We start from the raw sequence: 9,039 nt of genomic DNA, 5'->3' as shown, positions 1-9,039 counted from the left end.
CCTCTGAGTAGGGTGAAGGTGGCAAGACCCTTGCGCCTCCTGGTGGTCGCGCCTGTGTGGTGACCCAGGCCACCTGCAACCGGTGCTCTGGGGGGTGCAGAGGTGCTGGGAAAACGGGAGCTGACTGTCTTGAGGAGATAGGTTATCCCTTCATCACCCTCAGGAGGTGGTAGCTGGGACATCTTATTGGCTTATTTGGACCAAAGAGGAGAGGGCAGCAACAAGGCCCCCTCCCTCCTGCGCTGGTGGGGTAGGTCTAATGCAGCAGAGGACCGTAATGTAAGGGCGCTGTAGGAGAACACCAGGTTCTGCTCCCAGTTTCCAGAATATTTCTCTGTGGGCTCCCTTTGTGCCCCACCTGTCTGCCAATGTCCTACCCCCATGACAAAACGGGGCCAAGGGGTTGGTAGAGGTTTAGGAATGGAACAAAATCTGGCTTGCACCTTCCCTTTCCGGACCCCTCAAGAATCAAGCCCTACCTGGCAGGAGGGACCGGTCCTGAAGGCCAGGTAAGCTCGGGGAATCGGGCTTTGACCCCATTCTCAAGGCCCAGGGCATTGTCCCATGGCACCACTCAGCTTTCCTTGTCTTGCTTCCCGACTTGATTTTTAGCCATCGTGTCAGTCCTTCCCCAGGACCCAACTTGGAGAAATGCGCGAAAGCATCCTGGCTGCCGGGCTTTCCGACTGCCCGGGCTATCTTGTTTTAAAATCTGTGCTCCCTAACTCATGTCACCTCTCTGGTGTGGGGAGAAGTTGAAACCTGCTCTGGAGCTCAGAGCCAGGAGGGTTTAGAGGAGGACGGGAACCGGTTGCTGCAGAGGGAGGGCTGAGGAGGAAGAACCTGGAGGGGACCCAAGCCCTGCGCTGGGAGGGGCAGGAGGTGCAGACCCAGGCCCGGGCCACCCGGACTTGCTGGTCTGGAGGTAGGAGTGGTAGAATCTGCGCAGAGCTCCAGCAAGGACCTGGAGGAGGAACGGCCAATGGGCGGGGCCCGTCCCGTGCGAGCAGCCAATGGGCGGGCTGGGGCGGGCCCGGGGCGGGGGCGGGGGCGGGCCGACGGGCGCGCGGTCTGGCCGCGCGGTCCCCAGTGCTCGCTGGAGGCGCCGCGATGACCGCTCTGAGCCGGGGCGAGGCGGCCGAGGCGGGCAGGTAAGGGGCTGAGGCCCGCGGGCTGGGCTGGGGGACGGGCGGGGGGCCCGGGGGCTGCCGCGAGGGGCGCTGCCTGGCCGGACGAGGCGGCCGCGGGGCGCCCCTGCGCCTAGGCACATTCTGGCCGCGGGGCAGGCAATTCCCGGCCACCGGCATTTGGGCTCCGCTCCAGAGCTGCGCAGCGCGGGCCCGGGCGCCTCCGGGGGCTGCGAGGTGTTGGCGAGGGGGCAGATGGCCCGGCTGTCGGCGCCCCGTACCTGGGGGATGAGAGAAGTCCGGGCGGCATCAGGATGGGCATCCTCCTATTCATTCATCCGTGTACTCATTCATTCATTCATTCACTCATTCGTTCATTCACCAGCCAAACCGATTCCCTCGTCCTGACTGCCCCGCACCCCAAGTCTGGCGCTTCCCTGCTGGCTCTCGGAGGGGTCAGCCTCTCTCCTCACCCAGCCAGGACTGCAGTTGTAGTGGCCCGCGGCGGCCCAGGAGGCAGCGTGGAGCTGTCCCGGCACAACCCAGCCGCGCCCGTGCGCCAGGCCCGTCCCGATCCGGCGCGCTGGGGCCGGTCTCTCAGCCGGGAGACCTGATCCAAAGTCGCTTTGGGAGGAAGGAAAGTTCTTGCAGCTGGGCAAGGGGCAAGGAGGCTGGGCAGGCTGGAGGTGGCGTTTCAGGTGACACCAAGAACTGTGGCCTCGCTCCTTGAGGTCTTGGGTGCTGCGGGCGGGATTATTTAGGGAAGACAGAGGAAGTGAGTGAAGCTGTAGCAAGTTCCTGCCCTTGCCCAGGTCCCAAGCCCCACAGTCTGAGCTCTGGAGGGCAGCCTGGCTCCCCTGGCCAGCTAGCACTTGGGAAGGTAGGGTGAATGTGTGAGTCCTGTGCCCACTCTACACAGGTTTATGGAACTGGCTGAATCCTTACGGGCTCCCTCTGCCCTGTTTTCAGAGGCTGGTGGGTCTCTACCCAGCTGTCATATGCCCTTATTGGCTTTGCTTGTCTCCCCCCTCCTCATGGCTGTTTAAGGGTGCCCCCATCCTTGCAGGGGTCAAGCTCCTAGGGAATAAGACAGAGTGCCCTGACAATCTGTGATGTCTTCACCCCATGTACATCTCTAGCTGGCTCCAAAGTCCAGCGCCTCTCAAAGATTTATGGGGTTGCAGGGAGAGGTGGCGTAGAGGGTGTCCCTCCCGTCCTATAGTGAGGGGGCCAGGATACCCCCTCCACAGTCCTCTGATGATGCTGGCCAGAGTCCAGCCCATGCTGACAGACACTCTCAGGTTTGAGGTTACAGTTTGACAGGGCCAGGTAAGCAGTGAGCATCCCTGGGGCAAACGGACAGGTCTAGAGGGCAAAGCTGGTGGAGGCTGCCACCCAGCTTCCGCGAGAGTTTCAGCTGGGACCAAGTCGAAGTTCTTCCTGACTTGCCTTAGGGAGAAATTTCGGAATTAGCCTAGAGGGGACAGCCCAGCCCGATCCATGCCTTGATGTTACAGGTTGCTTTCAAATTTCTGAACTTAGGTGAGTCCTCAAAAGCCTTGATGCAGACCAGAAAGACCTGTGTGCAATTCATCCACCTAAGATGGCCCCCTGAGGTTGAGGTCAGCAGTACTCGGATGGGTTTATGCCAGTCAGCCTCTCTGAAGCTCTTTCAAGTGCCTGCTTAGGTGGCTCTGCCCAGTCCTTAACCTGGTTAAGCTGTGGTTTTGGCCACCCCCCCCCCCAAACAATGCCACATACCGTATTTATTGGACCAGCATGAAGAGCTTTGCTCTGGGAATCGGAAGTGAGTTCTAAGCCTCACGCTGTTCCTGTTTTGCTGAGACTTGGGAAAAGTCAGGTCCCCTCTCTGGGTCTACTTTGCCATTATCATAAGGCAAGGAGATTGGATTGTAGGCTCCCAAGGGCCTTCTCTATGATGTCATTCAGTGATTCTGCTAATTTGCCTCAATTTCCCCTCAATTTCTGGAGGTGTTTTATTTCTTCACATAATTTCTTCTTTGCTATGACTCCCTATAGAAAGTCTATGAAATCAAGGGGCACCTGGCTGGCTCAGTTGGTGGAGCATGTGACTCTTGATCTCAGGGTCATGAGTTCAAGCCCCACGTTGGGCAGAGAACTTACTTCATAAACACAAACACAGGCCCATGAAACGGAAAATGGTACAGCATTCCACTTGGTACAGTGTCCAGTGTCTGAGTTTGGACACCAGAAAATAACTTGCTTTCTCCTTTTCTGAAAAATGAAAATAGGCCCTTACATTTCTGCAGCTGCCTCTGGTGCCAAGTGTAAGTTTGGCATGAAATCGGTCTGGGCCACCGTGCTGCTATTCACCTGGGCTGCAGGGCACAAATCTGTCACTGTCTGTTGTCACCAAACTTTGAAGCTTTGATGAATCACCCTTTGATGAAGTTTACTCATGTAGGAAAGGAAGGAGGAGGGGAGAGCAGAGGCCCCTGTGTGATAAGAAGTAACTGCCCCCCACCCCAAGGAGTACCTGCCTCCTATCGCACAGATTCCAGAAGGAAGGTTTTTTCCGAAGAATGTAAGCCTCTATAGGGTAAGCTGGTTCCTCCCTTCTCCCTGCCACAGCTACACGTTTTTACTGGTTTAGAAATGCTTGGTCCTAATTTAGGACTGGAGTTTTAATAACCCGTGGAGGTTGAACCACTCTTCAAGTCCTAGTTCTAACCGCATGTTTCCTCAGCTGATGTTTAATATCCACTAGAAAATCACATGGTGAGTTTTTTTAAACAGACGTGTTTCTGGCTGGTACTCTTTCTTTCTTTTTTTTAAAGATTTTATTTATTTATTTGAGAGAGAGAATGAGATAGAGAGAGCATGAGAGGGGGGAGGGTCAGAGGGAGAAGCAGACTCCCTGCTGAGCAGGGAGCCTGATGCGGGACTCGATTCCGGGACTCCAGGATCATGACCTGAGCCGAAGGCAGTCGCTTAACCAACTGAGCCACCCAGGCGCCCCTGGTTGGTACTATTTCTTTCATTTTTCTTTTTCTTTTTGAGTAATCTCTACACCCAGCATGGGGCCCGAACTTACAACCCTGAGATCAAGAGTCGCATGCTCTACTGACTGAGCCCACTATTTCTATTTTAATCTGAAATAAGAAGCACATAAAGGATTAGTTTAAATCAGCGGCACCTGGGTGGCGCAGTCGGTGAAGCATCTGACTCTGGGTTTCGGCTCAGGTCATGCGCTCAGGGTCATGGGATGGAGCCCCACGGCACACTCAGCGCAGAGTCTGCTTAAGTCTCTCTCTCTCCCTCTCCCTCTGCCCCACCCCATCCCCACTCTCCCGTGCTCTCTCTCTCTCAAATAAATAAATAAATCTTAAAAAAAAAAAAGAATTAGTTTAAATCGAACACGAATTCCGTTTCCTCCTAACAGGCACATCAATGGTGTATTAAGTAATTGTCACAATTGTACTGGCATTTCATTCCATTGGCAGCCCTCTTGTTCTCTGACCCAGGGTCAGAGCAGCATGGGTGGTATGCCTGAGCAAACAACTGTGACCAGTTACAAGGATTTTCGTTCTCTCTTCTGTAGAAAAAACTTCAAATGTTTCTAATATGTGTTAACATTAACTGGATTACTCAAAACTTGCCCATACCCGGGCCACACAAAGTGCTATTTAAAAATAATTTTTGAATTTTGAAGGACTATCCAGAAATGTCATTGTAAAACAACCCAGCGACAGGGGCGCCTGGGTGGCTCAGTTGGTGAAGCATCTGACTCTTGCTTTCGGCTCAGGTCATGATCACAGGATCCTGAGATGGAGCCCCATGTTGGGCTCCCTGGTCAGCGGGCGTCGGCTTTTCCTCCTCTCTCCCTCTGCCCCTCCCCCTGCCCATGCACGAGCTCTCTCTCTCAAATAAATAAATCATTTTTTTTTAAAGATTTTATTTATTTGACAGACAGAGCACAAGCAGGGGCGGAGGGAGAGGGAGAAGCAGGCTTCCCTGCTGAGCAAGGAGCCCGACGCAGGACTCGATCCCAGGACCCCGGTATAACAACCTGGGCTGAAGGCAGATACTTAACCGACTGAGCCACCCAGGTGCCCAATAAAAAAAAAATCTTTTTTTTTTTTTTAAAGTTAAAAACAAAATGAAACAACCCAGTGACATTACCTCAGAATTGATATTCATACTGGGCTTCCTTGACTACCAAACAAGTTGAAAAATGCTTGTGTTTTTCATTGTTAAATCCTTTTATTGCAGAAAAATTCAAACATATATAAAAAGAGAGAATAGTATAATAAGCAGGATGTGCCCATCACTCAGCTTCAATAATTACCAAGTTATGGGCCAACCTTGTTTCGTATATACCTCCCTCCTCTCTCACTCCTGAATTATTTTGAAGCAAATCTAAGATATTATTTTATCCACAACTATTTCCGTGTGTATCTATAAAAGATCAAGCCTTTAAAAAATATAACTACAATACTGTTACCACACCTAAAAAATAACAGTAACTCCTTAAAATCATCAATGAGTTAGCATTTAAAGTTCCCCCATTGTCTCATACCCGTCTTTGTACCATTTGTTTAGTTTAATAACAATCTGAATGAGGTTTATGCAATTGGTTAACATACTGAATCTCTATATCTATGTCTCTATAATCTTTTGTAATCTTTAGGTTCCCCTTCCATTTCTTCTTCTTCTTTTTTCTTCCTTGCAATTTTTAACTAATCTCTAGACCCAGCATGGGGCTTGAACTCACAACTCTGAGATCAAGAGTCGCTTGCTCTACCGACTGAGCCACCCAGGCGCCCTTAGCTTGAATCTTTCTATAAAGAAATGTCTTTTCTTCAGCTATTTGGTCACTGAGGTATAGCAGCAACAGTGGAGATCTGGTTTTATCAAGGAAGGAACAGGATGACAAAGGTTTGTTCCTTGGTGACTAGTTAGAACGAGGACCATTTAGGTGTTGGAAAGAACTAAGAGAACTTTCTGCATGACACACCTGATGGATGATATTCACATGTAGGTACACATTTTTAAATTCCTTGTGCCTGATTGCAGGTTTACCTTTTTTTTTTTCCACCCACTGGACTATTTATTTCCTTATACCAAGTTCCTTGTTGTGGGTAACACTGAATGAGGTTTTCTTTCTTTCTTTCTGTCTTTTTTTAAGATTTTATTTATTTGTCAGAGAGAGAGAGAGCATGTGCAGAAGCAGGGGGAGTAGCAGGCAGAGGGAGAAGCAGGCTCCCCTCTGAGCAAGGAGCCCGATGCAGGACTCGATCCCAGGACCTGGGGATCATGACCTGAGCCGAAGGCAGACACTTAACCAATTGAGCCACCCAGGAGTTCCAGTTTTTTGTTTTTTTCTTTTAAGTCATTCTCAGATATGTAGTCACTGTGATAGAATAATAGGAAGAGGCTGAGTGAAAGACCTGGATTCAAATCCTTTCTCCGCTACTGAATTACTACTGGCTCTGAGCCTCCCTTTCTTCATCCGTAAAAGAGTCACATCGGGCTGCTTCAAAGGTTCTCAGGCCGTGTAATGGCCTGACACACAGTAGGTGCTCATCAAAAATTAGTTTCCCTGCAGTGCTTCCAGCTTTGAGAATCTGAGATCAGGCCTCTGATGATCCAGCCCCAGCTTTAAGAAATCTTGGTCTGTTTTCCGTTTGAAGGTGCAAAGTTTATTTTTCTGAAATAAACTTTATATTTTGAGGTAATTGTAGATTCACATGCAATTGTATGAAATAATACAAAGATCTCATGTACCTTTCACTCAGTTTCTCCCAGTGGTAACATCCTGCATAAGGAGAGCACCATGGCACAATCAGAAAATTGACATTGATATAACCCATTGACCTTATTCAGATTTCACTGGTTTTATATGCACTCGTGTGTGTGTGTGTGTGTGTGTGTGTGTGTGTGTGTGTGTGTTTAGTTTTGTGCAGTTTTATCACATGTGGGGATTTGGCAAAGTTCGTTTTTAAAATCAAGGTTTCTTTTTCTGTTAGATTCTAAGGGTTTTCATGTAAGAAGAATGAAGTTTTAGAAATTGGGCATTTCAGAGGTGTCTATTAGTTAATATTGTTGTGCCCTTGAAACATGTCTTTTTTTGTTGTATCCTTTTTCTTCCTTTTTATTCTTTCCACCAAATGAAAATAGTGTATTGTGATCATAAAATTCAGGCATCGTATACAGAAAAGTATAAAGAAGAAAATTTTAAAAAACACCTAAAATCCCAACTCATGGAGAAAAATATTGTTGGAATTTTGGTGAGCATCCTTCCCACATATATTTTTTTATGCATGCTGTTCTATATAATGCTTTCCCCAATGTTATGTAATGCAATCCTTTCATGTTCATATAGATTTAGTTTTAATAAATAACTCGATAAATATAATTTTATTTATTTTTAAGATTTTATTTATTTATTTGACAGAGAGAGAGACACCAAGAGCAGGAACAGAAGTAGGAGGAGTGCGAGAGGCAGAAGCAGGCCCCCTGCTGAGCAGGGAACAGGACGCGGGGCTCGATCCCAGGACCCTGGGATCATGACCTGAGTCCAAGGCAGACACTTAACGACTGAGCCACCCAAGTGCCCTGATAAATATCATTTTGTTACATAGCCTTTCCTCCATGAATAAACCACAATTTGTTCCTGGCTTATTCTTTTTTTCTTCTAATTACAGTTCAGTGAACATTCTTATACATTTAAATTTGTGTCCAGTTATTTTCTAAGAATAAATTGTTAGAGTTGGAATTTATGGGCCTGGCAGGTATCTACATATGAAGTATACGTACGTTTTCTCACACTGCCTTATCACACAGTAGTGGGTGAGACTGCCCATTCATCAGCATGTTGATCAACAGTAGATATTATTAAGCTTTTGAGCCTTTGACATTTAATAAGTAAAAAAGAAGATATCATTTCTTCCTTTTACTTTAAATATTAAAAACAATCTTTATTGTTTTTTGCTGATTTTGAAAGTATTACATGCCTGTTTTAATAAATTTAAATAAAAGAGAAATTAAAGAGAGTAAAAATCAGGGGCACCTGGGTGGCTCAGTCGGTTAAGTGTCTGCCTTTGGGTTCAGGTCATGATCCAGGGGTCCTGGGATCCATCCCCACATTGGGCTCCCTGCTCAGCAGGGAGACTGTTTCTCCCTCTCTCTCCGCCCCTCCCCCTGCTTGTGTGTGCTCTCTCTCCGTCAGATAAATTAATAAAATCTTTAAAAAAAAAGAGTGAAATTCACCCTGTAATTCTCACACAAGATATAATCACTGTTGTTTGATATATACCCTTAGGTATAGAAGGTTAAATTTTATAAATGGATTAATTATATTTTCCTTACTAATCTGTACCTACTTTCTTTTTTTTTTTTTTTTTAAGATTTTATTTATTTATTTGAGACAGAGAGAATGAGAGAGAGAGAGAGCACATGAGAGGGGGGAGGGTCAGAGGCAGAAGCAGGCTCCCTGCCGAGCAGGGAGCCCGATGCGGGACTCAATCCCGGGACTCCGGGATCATGACCCGAGCCGAAAGCAGTCGCTTAACCAACTGAGCCACCCAGGCGCCCCTGTACCTACTTTCACTAAACAACACATTTTAGGCCTTTTTCTCTATGAGCCCATGCAGCTATACTCCACTCTTTTAGTCAATTGCATAGATGATATTGATAAAATATTATTTAGGTATTTCCACTTTTTTCACCATAATTGTTAACCATATGAATATAAATTTTTGCCTACTTGTCCATTTACTTCCTTATGCCAAGTTCTGTGAGATGGAGTTGTTGGATCAAAGGATCTGTAGATTTGTAATAAATCGGTGGTGGTACTGAGCACTATAAATTTTTTAGTGCTTAACAATAATATAGTTACGAGAAATATTCTTTTGTGACTTGCCTCTTC

Source organism: Leptonychotes weddellii, chromosome 9, assembly GCF_054177405.1.
Source record: "Leptonychotes weddellii isolate Sample4059 chromosome 9, ASM5417740v2, whole genome shotgun sequence".
NCBI lineage: Eukaryota > Metazoa > Chordata > Mammalia > Carnivora > Phocidae > Leptonychotes > Leptonychotes weddellii.
This window is presented reverse-complemented; position numbering follows the sequence as displayed.